The sequence below is a fragment of the Perognathus longimembris genome, chromosome 2, assembly GCF_023159225.1.
Source record: "Perognathus longimembris pacificus isolate PPM17 chromosome 2, ASM2315922v1, whole genome shotgun sequence".
Classification (NCBI taxonomy): Eukaryota; Metazoa; Chordata; class Mammalia; order Rodentia; family Heteromyidae; genus Perognathus; species Perognathus longimembris.
Genome location: NC_063162.1, coordinates 7,696,108 through 7,716,880, shown reverse-complemented (window position 1 = coordinate 7,716,880; position 20,773 = coordinate 7,696,108). Strand labels below are relative to the sequence as shown.

The 20,773-nt window shown below is 41.0% G+C and overlaps 1 protein-coding gene across 1 annotated transcript in view; it reads right to left on the bottom strand.

Annotated features, from left to right (window-relative positions):
- The window catches only part of Ate1 (arginyltransferase 1), a 104,505-nt gene that overhangs the window by 38,511 nt on the left and 45,221 nt on the right, over positions 1 to 20,773 (bottom strand).

The window sequence follows — 20,773 nt, the reverse complement described above, 5'->3', positions numbered from 1 at the left end:
CACCTCACGTGCTCGATTGCAGTTTCAAGCTCCTGCTTGGACATCAGCACTGAGGGACCCGGCTCTGCCACCACCTCGGCAGAGGTCACCCTCATGATGACAGGCGGGGCACCCCAAGTCCTCCTAGAATATGCCTCCTCCTGCCACCACAAAGAACTGATTGTGCAAAGTCCCCATTCATGGCCCTTCACGGCCTCCCTCGCACAGTCAAGTAGGACCATCTTCCATTAAACATCGCATAGCCTGACATGGGTGTCATACTTTTAGTTACAGTTGGTAAGAAACTACAAGTTTAAAAAAGGGACCCCGCATCCCCAATACAACTGTGCCTTGACATGAGTCTCGATTTTACTACTCACAACAGAACCTATGCCAGCTGTGTTCCCTAGAGAGTAGAGCGCCTGTCAATCCAGCTTCTTGCCACATCCACAGGGCTTAGCTGGGGACAGGTGGAGGGTGGGACACCCGCCGTAAGCAAATGCCCACTCCACCTCAGAAACCAAACCTAAGGGTGACAGCCATCCTGGCACTCTGTTCCTGTCAGGCTGAACCACGCCTGCTCTCTTGCTGTCATCCTGCATTCAGGGCACACCTGCCAGACTCAGTGCTGAGGCTAGTGTTAGGCATGCCACTGTTGGTGCTCAGGGAGCTTCTGGTCTAAAGGGAGCCAGACTTGAAACAAGCCACAGAAAGGTATTCTCCAGAGCGTGGTAGGCGCTATGAGCAGAGAGCACATGAGAAGAGGACATGAAGTCAGGCTGCTCTGGGAGACGGCACCTTGGTGTCTCGCCACAGAAGCCTGGTCTATGTAAGCAAGCACAACCAACTAAAGTGTCTACACATGCTCTCTCTCTATGGACTGCAGCTCACCCCATATCCCATGTGCACTTTGCCAGAGGAAGAAAAACATCATTTCTGTACATGTCTTGTGCCTAGCATTCCTTGTATGGATGCTTACTGAATATTTATTAAAATAAGCTAAATTGGGACAAATACTCTAGGTAGGTCTTCAATCACTCCAGTTAGTATTCAGTTTCATTTCAATATTTTAAAATAAAGGATAACGGGGAGAGAAAAATGATGATAACTTGATTCGGGAAAATTATTGGCAAAGCCAAGATTAGAACCACAGTCTTAGCATTCCATTCCTTTTGTTAAAGATCACATGTATGTAGGACTGAAATTGCGTCAGCAATGTCCTTCCTATATTCCAGTTTATGAAGGCTTGCCTAATGAGAACATTTTCTAGCCCTTTCACAGCATATTCTTTTATTTTTTAAATTTTCTAATATTTCTTTTACAATACTGGAGTTTGAACTCAGGGCCTCACACTTGCAAGGCCAGAACTATACCTTTTGAGTCATGTCTCTGGCTACTTCTCCTTTAGTTATTTTTCAGATAGAGTATCACATTTTATTTTGGCCTGAGGCCAGACTATGCCTACTGTTTAACTAAGATTATAGGCAAGACCCACTGCCTACCTTGTTTGATTAGATGAGCTCTCACTAACATTTTTCCCAATTGTCCTGGAACCATGATCCTCGTAACTACATTCTTGTGTCACTTGAACTGATCTGAGCTACCATGCCCTGCTCATTTCTTAAGATGGTGGTCTTGCTGACTTTCTGTCCTGGCTGGTTTCAAGCCACAATCCTTTTGATCTTGCTTTTCAAATAGCTATTCAAAACATACACTTAATTTTGCTTTTTAACATTTTTTTAAAAACCAATAACCCCTGAATCAAGCGATTGCTAAAACAAAAAGTTCCCAACAAATACATAGCTTTAATAAGCCAGTAAGCTATCTCTCTTATTGGGCCTATCTTTAACTAGAGTCTTTTTTCCCCCAGAATATGAAAACAGTAAACACTCTGCAATGCCTAGTTAGTTACACCCTTGAGGAAAAATCACCTTCGCTATGACCTCATATGTTTATTCCCAGGGGTGTAATCTTTGGTAACTATTCCTTTTTCTCTGCCTGATGGAAAATGCATCATCAATGACTTAAATACCAAGGTTAAGGATAGCCTTCTCGCCCTCACCTGGCCACAGCAGTGGTCCTAGGAGAATTTACATAGTGTGTATGTGAGTATGCTGTGTTTTGGGAAGGGAGGGCTTGGTGGGAGTGCCAATACGACTGACAGAACAATACAATCACTTCTCATGTATACAGATATGCCTAGTGTGTTTCACAACTGGCTATCAAGAGAGTTGTTTATGTCACCCAAAGAATCTTGGATGACAACTTGGAACACCTTACTTTTCTAGTCCTTTTGAGACAAGCCTAGATTATCACATCCAAATTCCATTAACCACATTTTAGCCCTCAAAGAACACAGGGTTAATAAAGCACTTCAAGAGTGCAGTCATCATCAGTGTCTCTGCAAAGGTTACTTTTATGTCCATTTTCAGCACAGTATAAAACCACAAATGTATTTAACACAAACAAATACTTAAGGATTTTTAAATATCATCATACATAGTTTGGGCAGTGTTTGAAATATTAAACAGATAAATATGAATGCAAAATTGTTAATGGTTGAGCAATTAAAATAAAATTCCTCTACAGAAAAATGTATTTCTCGGGGCTGGGGAGATGGCCTACTGGCAAGAGTGCCTGCCTCATATACATGAGGCCCTGGGTTCGATTCCCCAGCACCACATATACAGAAAATGGCCAGAAGTGGCGCTGTGGCTCAAGTGGCAGAGTGCTAGCTTTGAGCAAAAAGAAGCCAGGGACAGTGCCCAGGCCCTGAGTCCAAGCCCCAGGACTGGCCAAAAAAAATGTATTTCTCTAAAATTCAAGGCGTCAGTCATCACCTTGCCAATCCTACCACGGTCTGCAGAAATCACAACAGCATAATTATCAGTTTACCACATCAGAACTCTCTGAAAGCAGCACACATAAAACTGAATGTGAAATCTACTACTTCCAGATGTGGGAAAGTGTAGTTTTGATGAGTTATTCTGAAGAGTCTAAAATCAAGTTGCTGTTAGTCATGGAGATGGTTGTGTATGTCTGAAGCTGCCACTTTATAGACCTTGGATCCATCAGTTTCCAGTGCTGATGGCATCTGAGTAGCACATACTCTCGCAGCACTGTTTGCTTTCATTATGAGCTCACAGACCTGGAGGTGTTTATGTGCTTGAGCACTGGGAAAGAAAACTCGAGTGGATTCAAGCTTTCCACATTCTGGTCAGAGGGAGCAAATTTTCACTGTCTTACCAGTGCTTCTGACACAAGCATAGGGGTTTATGATAGCCTATGTGTTTGCTAGGATCTTCTGTCTTCACAGAGACCATTTATTGGAAGAATTTCTGTGTTTGTGAGCAACGGATTTGAAGATCTCTCACTAAATAAGCTAAGCTTGAACAGCAGTTATTTAATATGAATCTTGGGTAAGAGTATGACCTACAAGCGCCCCAGTCTCTTCTTCCTGCAGTAATAGTATGAAATAAAGCACCTCAAAGAAGCAAATGGAAGCTTTCCAAAGCACCTTCTATAAAATATCTAGCTTTAGCAGAGTGGTTCTTAGAAACTTCTACAGACTAAAATCAAATGTATCCGGAACATGGAACTTGAAGAGAATAAACACATTACTTTTCCTTCTAAAACTTAGTTACAAATTTTAGGTGAATTGCATATAGTTAAATAATGTAAATATTAATGAGAATAAGATACTACCTGTTGGCAACGGAGCTGAGCACTCGTGCTTTTCCTCATCAGCCTGCACCGCGCTGCCCTAAAGAAGGGCCACCTTGCTGCACCCCGGTACACAGACATGGAAGCCACCAATGCTGTGTGTATAACGAGCCGTGAGATCAAAAGCCCAACTCGGCTCTTCTACCTTTGGGGACCAGGTCTTTACTCTGTGTTCTTGTGGTAAAACAGTAATTACAGATACCTAACAACTCTAAAAGTATTATTTGTCTTATTATTTATGTTACTACACGTTTTCTAACAGCTTGTCATTGAGAATGCATAAATACTAACATTTTAAATATTTACAAACAATTGGAATTATGTAATGGGGCAAAAGGTCACAGGGGATCAGACAGATGTTCAGCGTCCACATTTCAGCCCAGAGAGGAAGCACTGCTGCAGGAAAACAGCAGCAGCGCTGTGCAGGACCTGCAAAGTGCAACCTGTACCACATCACTGGTCCTGGGACATACTGACAACAAAGGAAGTATTCCTCCCAAATGTGACTAAAGAAGATTATCAAGGGAAAAAAAGACTAACTCAAATTATAGGACAATGACCACCTCAAAAATGTCAATATTTTAAAAAACACCATAAAAGCAGAGTTACAGTTCTAGCGTCAATGATATTCTAAAAAAAACAGGTGAACATGGCAGTGCCTGTAATCCCAGTACGCAAAAGGCACTGTTCAGCAATACTGACTTGGTAGCTTGAGTATCTCCAACTCTAACAGAAATATAACTTGCAGCAAGAGATACCATAGTGCAAGTGCACAGAGCAGCAGAGATGAAATAGAAGCTACGCACTGCAGCGTGGGGGGGGGGGGGAGCACTGCACATGTAGTCAGTGTAACTCTGACTGAGGAAGCAGAATGGCGACGGTGACTTCCAGCCCCTGGATCATTAAAGCACAGCGAGAATAGGGGCACTTACCAAAGGACAGCATCTTCCCAGGATTTTACTGATATTTTTTATACCAAACACTTTCAGTTCTCTCATCCATAATTAATTTGGCAATCTTTTTTAACTCACTTTTTAGTCTTAGTGAGGCATTCAGACTAATTTTTATGTAAACAGCATTTAAAACTATCTTTCCATGAATTAATATGGAGTTAAGTTGTACCATCATGGTAAGTGAGGTTGGCAAATAGAAAATGATGAGAACACATGCAGGCAGTTGACCAGCCATAAGAATTCTGTATTCACCAGGCATAGCCTGGTGAGTTCTACAAAGGGCATCAGCAGAGGAAGCTGAACGCACAGGGCAGGGAGAAGGCAAAGCAGAATCCCACTGTAGGCCAAGACCCAGCTAATCCACAACCACAGCCACAAGGTGCTTGTGTTTCAGGCCAGAGCTGACACGGGATATTCCCAGGGTTTAGGTAGCCCCACTTTAGGGCTGAAAGAAAAAAGGAAAATAAAGCCAGGACAGAGTCACAGTTGCATTGGACACTTAAGTAAAACTAAAGCTCAAGAAGGAGAAAGAATGAAAATGGTAATGACCATTATCAATTTTTGCTATTTGTTTGACATGTTCCTCAGTTTCTCTTGCCAAGTTGTCCTTTAAACAGAAACACTTAAAGAAGAGTAGAGCTTTTATTTCCCTTATTGCAAACAGGCTGATATCACTGAGTTATTCAATTCTCCTTACAATCTTCCTTACACTCCTCTTGGGACCTTGCAAACTAAGCCTGGGAAGTACTGAAGGAACAAACGTAACCTTTCAGTACTCCTTGAAACTAATATAGCCACTAGAGAGCAGTGCTGTTGGCTCTTAAATGTTGTATAAAATGTATCAAGGCCTAAATAAATAAAAAAAAATACAACAGAGAGATAGGCTTACATTTTATCAGTTTATGAAAGCTAAAGATAGTCAAGCTAACTGAATTTTTAGTGTAAAAATTTTAAGAGAAACATAAAAATTGCAATTGAAAATACAACTGGAAAATACAGTATTTATACTTTTGTGCCTTTTGGGTAACTTCTATTATGAAAATTTCCTCTCCTCTTTGAAGAACATTTCCCAAATCATTAGATACATAAGAATAGATCCTTATGCTTAACTTAGTTAAAAAAGAACTAATTCAATAACAAGGTCTCCAAAAGAAAATACACATAAAGATACTAATGTATGTATTGATAAGAGGGGTGTGAGTGACTGGAATACAGTGTAAGCATTGTGAAGATGTAACAATGAAAATTTCCCCATAATTAAATACAAGCAATTAAAGGAAAATAAGAGATTAAAAATCCCCCCATACTAGAAGTACTAACCATGATGTCTTTCAAAAGGAGATTGGATAAACTGTGGTCTACCCATACAAGGAACTATTATGAATTAATAAAAAGAAATTAGCGAACACATCAGCATGAATTATATTCAAAGTTCTTCACCTTTTTTAGTTCTTCGGCTAAATATTTCTCTAAAAGAAAATTCTAAAAAATCTTTCCCTAAGAGAAAAATTATTCTAAAATATTAAACAGGATCAATAAAAAAAATCCATGCCTTCCTCTTCAGTTAATGTGTAATTCATTTAAAACAATTTAAACACAGCAAATTAAGTAACATTAAGTACTAATACTAAGTTTACTGAAATTGATAGCTGTAGTGTGACTTGTAGAAGAGTCTCCATTCTTAAATACAAATTCAAGTACTTTGGAGTTAAAAAAAATCACAATTTATTCCATTTATTTTCAAATGTTTAAAAATAATAAGCATCTTAAATGCATAAAACACATTAATCCATCTACTTATACAAACAGAAATGAAGGGAGGCAGGAGGAAGAGAATAAAAAGTGGGTAAAATAGGTAAAATGTTATGAGGTGAGAATCTGTGTCACACACACACACACACACACACACACACACACACGATGAAGTCCTAAGCTGTGAAGGAGAAAGGGTGGAATCACTAGCTTCCTTTCTAACATTAACAGCAAAGTAGAGTACTACACAGCAGTTCTCCTTTATCCGTGGTTTTACTTTCTGTACTTTCAGTTACTCGTGGTTAACTAGAGCAGAAAAATATTTAACAACTCCAGGACGATCTGATAAATGTTAAACTGGGTGTCATTCAGAGTGGTGTGAGGAATTTTTGTTCCACTCTTGCTCTGCTTTAATCAGGCCATGAATTCCATGTTGTGCAGACTCTCACCTTGCCTGCCCATCAGTAACTAGGCAGCTGACTGCCCCAGTAGCACAATGTTTGTGTTCACATCACCCTTATTTCATTTAATAAGACCCTAAGGCATGGGAACAGTGATGCTAGTAATTGAAATAAACCAAAGGAAAGCCATAAAGTGCTTCCTGTAATTTTAGAAAGTGCAAATACAACAAGGTACTTTGAGACCACATTTATATACCTTTCTTACAGTATATTGTTGTTAGCATTTTACTTTGTTATTGGTTATTGTTTCTAATCTCTTACTGTGCCAAACTTAAAAATTAAAACATTTATCCTACAGACACATGTATAGGGAAAATATGTATACAGTTGTAAGTTTTGTGTAGTCTCAGGCATCCACTCACAGAGGGCCCGCTCCATGCACAGGGAGGACTACTATAAGACAAAGAGTTAGGCATATGGACAAGCATTATACCAACCACATAAAGGCCAGGAGAGGAGCTGGGGGTTGGCGGGGAAGAACATGACATCAGCCTCCGGATGCCTGAAGAGCTGACATGCAAACCATGTGCTTTGCTCGATTTTTACCATTTTCCCCTACTATGTAATTTCTCATCTATGACAGTGCTAGTGCTCATGCTCTGTTCCAGTTATGTAACCCAGAACTCCTTCCCATGGGCTGGACTGCTTGTTCACCATCCTGGGGTCACATTACTCTTTAGAAAGGACAGTCCCAAGCTTAGTTACACATTTTAGGGGCCTTTGTCATTACCCGACTCAGAAATTCTGACTTAATTGGTCTGGAAGATGACCTGTGAAAGCTTGTGCCTTTGAGCCATTGAGCAGGGTATTTCTCCCCCATCCTTATGACTTGCTTTGGCCAGCTGGATATTACTAGACATGGTACTAGTGGAAGCCTCGCATCTGCTCAGCTTACCTTGTCTTCTGCACACAAGAATATGGCAGCCTAGATAGCCACCAGTCCAGGAGAAATGAAACAATACTTGAACGCAATCTACAGTGTGAAGCAAAATCACTTCCTCGAGTCCAGCTTAGATCCGCCACACACTAACCGAGTAAGATATACATGCTGAGTCTGCAGATGTTTGTTACGCAGCATGGAAAAATTAATTTTTTTAAAAAGACAAAAAAAGACAAAAGAGTTAAACACTCATATGCACCTGTGTTTCTCTAAACCGGCTTAGTTTAACCATGACAGACCAGCTCATAAGCACCGGCCATTACAAGGCTTTCTAGGTCCTGCCTCAGACACTCCCTTCCCTTTCCCATGAATACCAGCTACTTACTGGGATCATCTGAGCAAACTACACTGCATCTTCAACCCAATTAGCCACGGTGACATCTTTGCTTCAAGCAGCATAAAAATGAGTGTCATCTAATACTATGGCATTCCTTTTTCCCAAAGGGGGGGGAGGGGAGATGGGCTAATGGGTCAGCCGGTGACAGTGGCTCATGCCTGTAAGCCTAGCTTACAGGAGACTAAGATCTGAAGATCACAGTTCAAAGCCAGCCTGATCAGGAGAGTCTGAAAGACTCTTCTCTCCAATTAACCACCAAAAAAGAACAATTCTGAGTTTGAGCTGTGACTCAGGCTGTACAGCGCTGGCCTTGAGCAAAAACCACTCACAGCCCAGGCCCTGAGTTAAAACCTCAGGACTGGTACCCGTCCTACTCCCCTTCCTCCCCCACAAAAAAGAAAAAATGATGGGCTGAATTTAACTGCCTAGGTGAAAGTAATCAAACTCATTTGGTAATTACGATGCTGTGAAATTCCTTATACAATGACTTGAGATACGCCAAGAAACAAACCTTACTATGCATGTCAAACTGCCTAAAGAAAACCTCACATCTGGGAAATTTTGTATTTTTTTGTCACTACTGCTGCTTTGAAAAGACCTCAAGATTTGACAGCCAGATTTCATTACACAGAAACACAAACTACTTTTACATGAAGATCGCATCTGAGTCCCCTCAGAAGTCCCGGAGTCCTCTGTGACCTTAGGGCTGCACAGGGTCGTGAATCAGACACACACAAAAATGTGCTTTCTGGAAAGTTATATAAGCTATTTATTTCTAGCTTGTTATAGTGAACCCCAAATTGGTTTTTCTTAAGTTCTTTCGATAGGAAGAGTCAAATTATCCACAATAACTCTACTACAGTAAAACCCTACAGACATCAAGTGCAAGTCAGGAACCTTTAATCAGGGCCTCTCAACCTGGCATTACAGACATTTGGGGCCAATTAATTCATAGGAGTTGGGGAGTATCCATGCGTTAAGAATGGTCAGCAGCACTCTTACCCTCTACAAGATGCCAGCCGCACACACACCAACTAGCCCCGTTTTGATAACCATAAATGTTTGCAGACACCAGGGTGGGACTCCCAATACACAACCACTGCTTTGGGGTAAGTAGAAGGGGGACACAAAGTGGGTCCCTATTCATTTCACCTCATTGCTCTTCTATAGCTAATATATTAGTGAAACAAGTCAATGCTATTTTGTTAAAAGAGGTGACTAAACTCTAAGTTTAAATTATATAAAGTTTATTATCATGCTCGCTAGAAAAAATTATTTTGTACTATATTCTAGTAGTCATTTTAAGGATTTTACTTAATTAAACACTGCCAGGGTTTGAACAAGTCCCCTCCAAAATTCACACTGAAGCATAACTCCACTGTAGTGGTAAAGAGGGGGACGGCTGGAGAAGTCATGAGGGCTCCACCTTTGTGAACAGACTGATGCATTTAAGGGTCTGAAGAAGCCAACTGCAGTGGCACACAACTCTAATTCCAGCCCTCAAGAAGCCTGGTGTGGAAACGAGTTATAGATCCCTGTTGTAATTACGTTCAACATGTCATGTGAAACAGTAGCTTCGTTTGTAGATGGTCCTCTTGTATCCCCTTCCTGTGGTTTTACCCGCGCTATCACTGTATCTCATCGGAGTACCCTGGACACTGTATATACTGGTATTCGAACTAAGGAAGTGTAAGGGAATATCAAAATCGAGACAAAGGATAAAAAGACAAACGACTCCAAAAGCAATACTTGCAATTTGGTGTAAACCAACTGAACTACTCATGGGAGGAGAGGGAAAGGGGGAGGAGGAAGGAGGAATGAGGAAGGAGGTAACAGTACAAAAAATATACCCATGGCCTAATGTATGAAACTGTAAAAAAATAAAAGAAGCCTGGTGCTAGCCTGCGCTCACAGGCTGTCTGAAGTCATATAGCAAAACCCTGTCTCAAAACAAACTAAAGGCGGAGGAAATGCTGAAGGAAACCAGCCTATATGCCTTTTGTGACACGGGGCATGGGCTCCCCTTTGCCTTCCTTCTCCCCTGCCCTATGAGTCCATGGAAGACAAGATGCCTGCTGTCTCAAAGGCAGAGGGGCGTCGTCACCTGACACAAACTGCAGTACCTTGATCTTGGACTCCCAGACTCCAGAGTAAGTCAACGTCTGTTGTTTCTAAATACGTAGCCTTATGTGATTTTTGTAATATAAGTGGAATCATGGAGAAATACTTCTAAATTAACCTATTTGAAAACAAACCTTTAATTCAAATTATTGCTCATGTAATATTATGCAGAATGACTGCTTCAAAATAATTCTAAATTATTTGCAATGCCTCAGAAGAATGTGAAGGAAAATACAAATGTAAGGGGATCTCCACTGTTCATTTATCTGACACCTCAAACACCACAGCTTTTTCATTGCTTAAAGAAATCCTCTTATAGTAAACTTAGACTTGATTAATATTGCCAAAATTATTTTTAAAAGTTATGCTGTAGAAATGCCAAACAAAGCAACATTATTTAACATAGACCCTCATTTTCCAAACAAGTGGCCAAATGATCCATTATCCTTATATCTATCTCTACCTACACGAAGACCTACTATAAGGCATGTAATGAGCTCAAATTCTACTTTTCCAGAAAGAAGCTTAGACTCTAATGAGACAGACAGATGGGCAACCAAGCACTTATAATGCAACAGAATAAATGCTGATGCCAGTAAGTAAGCAGCAACAGAAACAATACACAAGTAAATGTCAGGTAAGATTCCAGAGGAAGCAGTCCTAGGAATAGGAATAGAGGGAGGGAAGAAAAAGAAACAAGCTCTCTAGTCAGAAGAGAAGTACAAACATGCTATACAAAAGCAGAAGAGAAGGACACAGCCCAAGTCCACAGTAGATTCTTCTAATAGTATCAAGGATGGCTCTAACTGTAGGGCCCTAAACAAAGTAAAGGAATTAAAATGATCTCACATAAAACCCTACATAGTTAAAAATCCACAGCCAAAATTTTAATTTCCCTTCCAAAATTAATTTGATTCTTGAGAGGAGAGAAATATTAAGTTGACGGCTAAATTTCAGTACTGACTTAAACATTAGTTCAACATCCAAGAGACTAGCAAAAACACTAGCATGTAAAAACAAAAGATATACTTCTATATTTCCAGTAATTAAAAAAAATTTTTTTGTTTGCCAGTCCTGGGGCTTAACTCAGGACCTGAACACTGTCCCTGGCATCTTTCTGCGCAAGGCTCGCACTCTACCACTTGAGCCACAGTACCACTTTGGGCTTTTTCTGTTTATGTGGTATTGAGAAATCGAACCCAGGGCTTCAAGCATGCTAGGCAAGCACTCTACCACTAAGCCACATTCTTGGCCCCAATTACAGTAATTTTTTCTTAAGTTTTTATTATCAATCTGAATTACAGAGAGGTTACAGTTTCATACATTAGGCACTGGATACATTTCTTGTACTGTTTGTTACCTCGTCCCTCATTCCCAATTTCAGTAACTTTTAACAGTAAATTTTTAAAACACTGCCAAGAGAGTAGTAATTCAGAGCAATGGCAAAGGCAAGTACTCAAATAAGCCAAATTGTGACATCTGAATTTGAATTCTTTAGAGCAAGTAATGGTTATCTGTGAACCATTAAAAACAAATCTACCCTTTATTTTTAAATGAACAAAAAGATTTTACCTGTAAGTTTTTATCTTTTTGAAATATAGACCACTCTATAACCATATGTGAATCTAAGAGCCTAAGATACACTGCTTAAGGAATTTAAGACTCTTGGAGGTTTGTAAGAATCTAAACTATTTCCTTTGCTTAAGCTATATAAGTAAAATTTACATGCATAGTTACAACTACAAAACTTATTTCAAATCATTAGAGTTAGAAAATTTAAGGACAGATATAGCAAGTAGATAAGTGGTGAATGGACTGTTCTTGAAAGTGATATTGATACATTAAAACAAAGTGAAGGGGCTGGGAATGTGGCTTAGTGATAGAGTGCTTGCCTAACATGCACGAAGCCCTAGGGTGGATTCCTCAGCACCATATAAAGTGGCTCAAGAGGTAGAGTGTCAGCCTTGAGCAAGAAGCCAGGGACAATCCTCAGGCCCTGAGTCTAAGCCCCCAGGACTGGCAAAAAAAAAAAAAAAAAAAAAAAGTGAAAGGGAGCTAGCAATCATTCATATGCAATGCATGAAAAAAAGCCACCAATCAATGTCATCTACATACCAATTAATTTTTTGGACACTACTAAGCAAGCTATAATTGGTCTGAGGACCAGCAAGCAGAGGCCACATCTGATCATTATTTTTGCCTTGGCATCTAGAAGGCTCTTTTGCACAGAGCGACCCTCTTGTTACATTAAATGCCCAAAGGGAGCTCCAGAAAAAGCACTAGAGAACAAGAATTCTCTGAAGGAGAAAGATTACTCCTAGCTTCAGTTGTTAAAGGCGAAGTGGGAGAGACCCAGAGTGATGTCCCAGAGAACTGGGGCAAAAACTTGCAGTGCGTTCTGACCGACAAGTGCAGGGGTAAATGAATTTCAGCTGCAGTGGACGTTCACGGGTACACAAAGGAGCAATGGGCTGCCAAAGAGCTGTGCTAAGAAGGCAAGCAAGCTTTCTACTTAGTGAGTCAGGGTGGGGCTCACACAATAGTATCTTCCAAAAGCAGTAGAGATGATTGGTATTTTTCAAAGCTTGGGAATTATGCACTATCCAAGCTCAGTTTCACTATGGAGAGATGAGGAACAAGATGGGAAAAAATATGGCACATGATGAAATGGCACATGATGTATTTTTATCCTCCAGTTAACACTTACTTTTAATTAATATGGCAAGCACTTTAGGATATTTCAAATTGTAAAGTTACATATACTTTATCCTAAAGCAATTCTGTAAGTGCAAATGCCAATGCTTAAGTTTAAACTCTGCTTAACGCTGCTATTATTCAAATGCGAGTTAACACAACCTCTCGGCTAACTACCTTGAGCTGCAATTTTTCCATCGATAATGAGAATCCTAGAACAGATGAACTTCAAGGAAATACTTTTGCCTCTAAAGTGGCCCATGTCTTCACATATGACAATTCTGGAAACAAGAATTTATAATGGGAAACAATTCTTTTACCATATCAAAATCTCTTACTATAATAACTCTGTGGTAACTTAAAAATTTATTTATTTATTGTCAAAGTGATGTACAGAGGGGTTATAGTTTCATACATTAGGCAATGAGTACATTTCTTATCAAACGTGTGACCTCCTCCCTCATTTTTATCCCACCTTTTTCCCTCCCCTGCTCCCTCCCAGAGTTATACAGTTGGTTTATAGGATATTGTCTTGTAAGTATTGCTGTTGTACTGATTCCTCTTTTACCCTGTCTCTCTACTTTGAGGTTCCCCTTTCTTTCCTTAGTTCTGATAAACGTATATATAATACCCAGGGTACTAAAATCAGTTACAGTGGTCAGGGTAAAACCATGGGGAAGAAAGACAAAAGAAAAAGGCAGAATGTCATATGGTACGTTGAAAATAACATGATAAACCACTTATTTCCATAACTTGGGAGGTCATTTTGCTTAACATCATCTTATATGTTCTATGTACTAGCTATTGAGCTGTTGTGATCTTCTGCTAGGACTATCCTAGACATGTACTACTATTACCAGTGAGGGAAACTATCATAGAGTCTATGTTTCTTTCTTTCTTTTTGCCAGTCCAGGGGCTTGGACTCAAGGCCTGAGCACTGTCCCAGGCTTCTTTTTGCTCAAGGCTAGCACTCTGCCACTTGAGCCACAGCGCCACTTCTGAACATTTTCTGTATATGTGGTGCTGGGGAATTGAACCCAGGGCTTCATGTATATGAGGCAAGCACTCTTGCCACTAGGCCATATTCCCAGTCCCTAGAGTCTATGTTTCTTTGAGTCTGGCCCACTTCACCTAATATGATTTTTTTCCAAGCCTTTCCCTTTCCTTATGAATGGGGCAATGTCATTCTTTCTGATAGAAGCATAGAATTCCATTGTGTATATGTACCTCATCTTCTTTATCCATTCTCCTACTGGGGGGCATCTGGGTTGGTTCCATATTTTAGCGATGGCTAATTGTGCTGTGATAAACAGAGTTGTGCTGTGAACTTTAGTGTGGTCTTGCTTGTAATCCTTTGGGTAAATGCCCAAAAGCAGGGCTGCTTGGTCACAGGGGAGTTCCATGTTTATTTAGCTTTTTGAGGAACCTCCATTAGTGTTTTTCCAGAGTGGTTGGACAAGTTCATACTCCCACCAACAGTGTAGTAGGGTTCCCTTTTGGCCACATCCTCACCAGATCTGTTGTTATTAGTATTCTTCATGATGGCCATTCTTACTAGGGTGAGGTGGAATCTCAATGTTGTTTTGAGTTGCGTTTCTTTTATGGCCAGTGCTGTTGAGGGCTTCTTCATGTGCCTCTTGGCTATTCTCAGTTCTTCTGAAGTCTTTAAGAACTTTTTTTTTTAAACTAAGTCTCATCTCTAGAACACCTGACATTAAAGATAATACAGATATGAAATCAAGAGTCCAGTATTCTGCTCACTGCTGTGGTCAGCTGCTGAGATCATCTGTGTTCCTCTTGGGTCAGCAGCACACATGGACCATGGGTCACCCTGGGCCTTCAGACTGCAGCAAAGTTTGCTCAGGAAACATTGCAAAGCCTGGACTCCTGTGGATGTCACTAGCACATGATTTCTGAAAATGCAGCTGTTAACTCCAATTCAGTATTTTTTGGTAGGTGCTTTCCTAACAGTAATGCCAAGTACTTCTTTTGAGCAAAGTCCTGTGGAATTCCAGCAGCGCTGTTTGACCACACTCATGCTGAGGCATTCAGTACAGGGATGATTAATCAGATGAATTAGCCTTTTGTTTCTTTACTGCCTTTTCTGAACCCTTACTGATGTTTCCACTATCTGATGTCTGGCCATGTCATGAAGCAGACCGCCTGAAATCACTGTGTTTACTTTGGCCTGCACATAGGTCTGGATAAAGAACTCTGTCAAAACATCTTGTTCAGATCATAGGAGGATTCTCAGCAGCACTCTCAGACTGTATATGAGAGGAAATTTTAAAATTATACCTAACTACTATATATCCCAATTTTATTTTTTAGAGCTAATCAAATCATTTTTAAATGTACTGAGGGGGTCACAAATAATGTAACAGAAGCTTTAGATGAAAGCAGTTAACAATGGAAAACCATAGGACAACACTTTTTTTTAAAAAAGCTTTATTTAGTGAAGCTGAGTGCTAGTGGCTCACGCCTGTAATCCTAGCTACTCATGAGGCTGATATCCGACAATTGCAGTTCAAAGCTGGGCAGAGCAGGGAAGTCCATGAGACTCTTACTTCCAATTAACCACCAAAAAACCGTAAGTAGAGCTATGGCTCAAAGGATAGAGCACTAGACTAAGCAAAAAGCTCTGGGAGAGTAGTGCACAGGCCCTGTTATCAAGCCACAAGACTAGCATCATAAAAGGAAAAAAGATCCAGTGAGCTCAAAATGTTCAAAGTAAAATAAATAGGCAAAGAACCTTTTCTAGCATAAATGCAAAAGCAAAATAAACATCTTTTTAAAAAGATCATAATTTTTGCACACAATAGCTCAGGAACAGCAGCTAGGCCCCAAGTTTAAACTCAAGGACTGGCATTAAAAGAAAACCCTCTAATCCAGGTGCTGGTGGCTCATACCTGTCATCCTAGCTACTTAGGAGGCTGAGCGCTGAGGACTGCAGTTCAAAGCCAGCTAGGCTGAAAATCCCCATAATATTCTTATCTCCAATTAACCACCATAAAACTGGAAGTAGTGCTATGGCTCAAAGAGTAGAGTGCTAGCCTTGAGCACAAAGAGGCTCAGGGACAATGCCTATGCCCTGAGTTCAAGCCTTACAACCAACAAAAAAAAACTTTCCGGGCTGGTTATATGGCCCAGTGGCAAGAGAGCTTGCCTCGTATACATGAGGCCCTGGGTTCGATTCCCCAGCACCACATATACAGAAAACAGCCAGAAGTGGCGCTGTGGCTCAAGTGGCATAGTGCTAGCCTTGAGCAAAAGGAAGCCAGGGACAGTGCTCAGGCCCTGAGTCCAAGGCCCAGGACTGCAAAAAAAAAAAAAAAAAAAAAAAAAACTTTCCATAGTTGCTTATCCACCTAATGTCCATACCTGTCCATTTTCCATCTGGACAAAAACTTGCATTCTTGCCTTTGTTACTTGCTCTGTGTGTGTGTGTGTTTGTGTGTGTGTGTGTATACACACACATATACACACAAAAATTATATATATAACATACATATAACATGTATATGTGTGTATATATGTATATATACATATATATATGTTAGCCTCTGACTGGTTACTCCCAACCAGTCCACTATCCCTAAACACTCCCTTCCTGCCCCCAGTCCAGTTATTCCTCCTTCCTTATAATGGGCCACAATTGGGTTTATGTTCCAAATGGAACTTTTCTGGCTTGTGGCCAGGGTGTGTTCTCCCATGTTGTTCACATTAACTTGTCCTGTGAACTTGTCAGCCCTTTGCCTGACCTTTTAACAGGATAACATCCCTCACCCAGGACGCCACCTAGGAACTTGCAGTTCAAGGCCATCCTCTTACTACAGGCAACTGGAGGCTTCACTTAGATTGCTCTGCCCAGTGCAGATCTGGATCCTAAAGACCCCAGCCCCAGTGACAACTTAATGTACCCAAGCTGCAGGAGGTAGCCAGAGGAGACCATGACACCCATTGGCTGTGATAACCATTCTCATGGAAATGATGAGGACTTTCACCAAGCAAACTGTCAAACAAATACTTCTTGGACGGTACCAGGCCAAATGATGAATAAGGGACCCCTGACTACTTCACCCCTTTATAGCAGGAAGTAGCTCCAGAAGAAACAACCTCTGCCCATACTCCTAGCCTGGTACCCCTCTCCTGTTAGTAATAAACAACAAATGGGGAAATGTTAGCATTTCCCCAGCCTCAGGTCCTCAGGTCCTCCCATTAGCCCCCAGATCCACCCATACCTAATGAGCCACTCCTACTCACTACCTACTTCCCCTTTACCCCCAGAGAGAAGCTGCCACCTGGATAAGGTGCAGACGCCATGTAGCTCCCTCTCCCATGGGAGCTATGGCCCCACTATGAACCTCCTTATAAACCTTAAAAAAAAAAACTTTCCAAAAACATAATTTTGATAAACTAAATATAAAATTCTAAAAAAAAGGTGTGCCAAAAATGCAATGATTATTAAAATAAAATTGATACCAAGTTTATCACTATGTATAAAAGTAAAACCTAAACAATAGCTGAAAAGACTCATTTTAATAAAGGCTTATTCCACACAACAAAGGTGACAAAGATGACATATAAGGATATATAATTATACTGGCAAAGCTCCACTAAACTTACACACACACTTTTCCATAAACCAACAGCTCAGTTACAAAATTCTGACAACAGACAGAATGAAATGTAATTGATTACTTTTCCTTATATTCCAGAAAGCAGCTTTCTAATTTTCTTATTTTTGTGCTGAGTTAGTCCCATCCCATTCTAGCGATTAGTTGACAAAGACAAGGCACCCAACAATGACAAGGGGAATGTGTGAGGCTGGTTAGGAGGCTTTGGGGTACAAGACTCCTTGATCTTAAGAAGTGACACAGGTCAAGTCATCCCCATCAGGATGGCTAACATAAAATCAATCAAGCAAAACTCAAAACAGCAAATGCCAGCCCAGATGCAGAAAAACTGCAACTCCTGTGTACACCAGGCAGGAACGTAAAATGGTATCACCACAATGGAAAACAAATGTCAGCGAGAGAATTACTGTATGATCCCACAATTCTACTGGGCCTAAAGCCAGAAGAACTGAAATCTAGGTCTTGAAGAGTTATTTGTACACTCATGTTTATGGCAATATTCTCCACAACAGCCAGAGGGAAGGGCCAGCCCAGGTACCTAAGAGATGGAACGGATGGACAAAATGTGGTATATAGCTACACAATGGAAAATTATTCAGCTTCAAACAGGAAGGAAATGTAGATAGGAAAGAATGAGGAGCTGCTGTTCACGAGAAAGGCTTTTGAGACAGGAAGTGCACAGCAATGTGAGTGTACTCAAAGCCAATGAACTATACATTAAGGAGTGCTTTGGAAAATAATGCTGCATTACATGTATTTATCCATGTATAACAACTTAATAGAGAGAGAATGAGAAATTATTCTTTGATAGTAATCACTGCTACTAGCCTGAGATACCCAGTGGGCAGCAAGCACCTTGGAACTGTGGGAGAGAAGAGCAGACCAAAGGGACAAGAACCTTGAGGACTACAGCCAAAAGAGCTTGCTCCCTTACACTTCAGTAGAAAAAAACCTGCCAGGAAACTCTCAAACACTGAAAACAGATTTCCACTCATTTCAGCCATGTCCTGAGTCCCCCAACAGACACAAAATACTGAGAAGTACAGCAATGACAACACATGTCAAGAGACTTTCCTTTTGTTGATTATTCTGTTCACTACATTTCATGAAATTCTTTTATGACTATGGCCACAGAGAAAACATCTGACACTACAGTCAGTGTTCATGTAATCAACCTTTATATGAAATGTATCCACATATACATGCTGAACATTAAAAGCAAACGAAACCAATAAAAGCCTTTTAGGGAATAGGATGATATGCACAACTGTTAGAGCTATAAACTAGAAAAACACTAGTATTTAGAGAGAATTTACCCTAACACATGCTGTTTATGCAACTGTGAGCATGACCACATGGTGATTCCATCTTGTGGTGTTCATCATTAGCAAGGCAAGCAAAATCAAAATCTGTCGACATGCCTGTAAGATGCCTTGTAGACTCAAGTAAATACACAAAGATGAATTCTCTTAAGCCAAAAAAGTACATCTCCAGTCTGCCTGCATATGCAAATTAAATGACTTTGCCAAAATTCTTATTTTTTTTGAGCCATAAAATTTGCTCAGATCAGCTCAACACAGGATATGAGCTCGCACATCTCAACATGGAAAAAAGGTGTAATCTGCATTATCTGTAGTATGTGTTCTAGTCATCCACTGCTGAGTAACAAACCACTCCAAAACACAGTGACTTAAAATAGTAATCCATTACTCCTCATGATCCCAGGAACTGGCTAGAATACAACTTCTGGTGTTCTTCTGGTAGGATGCATTTTCATTCAGCTAGAAGCTTGTTTAGAACAAAAACACGCCAAGATGGCTTCAGGCCTCACAGTTGACTTCTCTCTCTCCAGCAGAATAGCTGGACCTTCTACACAATGCCCGGCTCCAAAGGCAGAAGCAGTGATGTCCAGGCAGTTCTGTCACCAGTATCCACGAGAAAGTACAAGTCATCAGGCCAGCACCTTCCAGGAGGAGGAAAATGGACTCTAGCTCTGATGGGTGGAGATGATGAACTCACAGAGGTAAGGAGTCATGTGGCTGCCTCTGGAAACCCTCTTTACAAACCAAGACTGACTCATCACTTCAGCATGCCTTCATGATAACCTGCTACTCCAATCACGGAACAGTATAATTTTTTTTAAAAAAGCTCTTTGTAAATTTTTGGCCGGCTGTTAAATACTGAACTTTATATCACCTAATAAACATATTCTATTTTGTTATGTCCTAATCTACACAAGAAAATCCAAATGAAACCTTAATGTAGGTTCAAGTAAGCTCAGTGGCATTTGGTACTTCCTTATGAACAATACTGTAAATACATACATCGCTTTGTAAACTCTACTAGGGACAACTCCACATTGAGAAACAACATCTGTCCAGAACAGCTCAGACCCTCTCCCACAGAAGACCAGCTCTGATGATGACCCAGAGTGCTAGGCCCAGACCCCCTTCCCTCCTAGCCAAGAAGGAAGGCCACACTGGAGGAGGGCAGAGGCCAAGCCCTTCCTCCCACCCCTTTCACAGCTACCTGAGAAGGATCACCGGGACACAACCTGCCCCACTGCCCCCCCCCCCAAGACAAAGAACTACAAAGTCCAACAGTCTTAAAAAAACACTAGCCTGCTCACAGGGGAATGACTAAACTACCCTTGCCCCTCCACATGGAACCCTGTCACAGAACCGAATTCAAGTAGCTAGGATGCTGCGCCCCACCTTATACGACTCTACTGAAGCCCATATATGAGTTCCAACCCTAGACCACATGCCCCACATTGCAGGAATGAGCTGCTAGTCCAGCATCAAGATTGGGGCAAAAGATTGCAACATCCTACATTAGGGGAACCTGCTGCAAGGCACAAACCTAAGTCAGAATACTAGACCACCATGTCCCACATTGTGTGACTCCGCTGCTAAGCCTGAATCTGGATCAGGATGCTAAAACATTGCATCTCATCTTGCAGGATCTAGCCATTGGGCTAGAGAATTCCGGTCCAGATGCTAGACCCCTGTTGGGGACTGTTTTGGCCTTGGTGGAGGAAGGGCACCAAGATCAAGACGCTGCCCTTCCCCCAGACCTGGGACAGTGAGGGAGGGAGCCCCTCCCACCTTCCGGCCTCAACCCCGGAAAAGAAGCCCCCCGCCCCACTTCTCATCATCACTAAACTTAGTACCCAA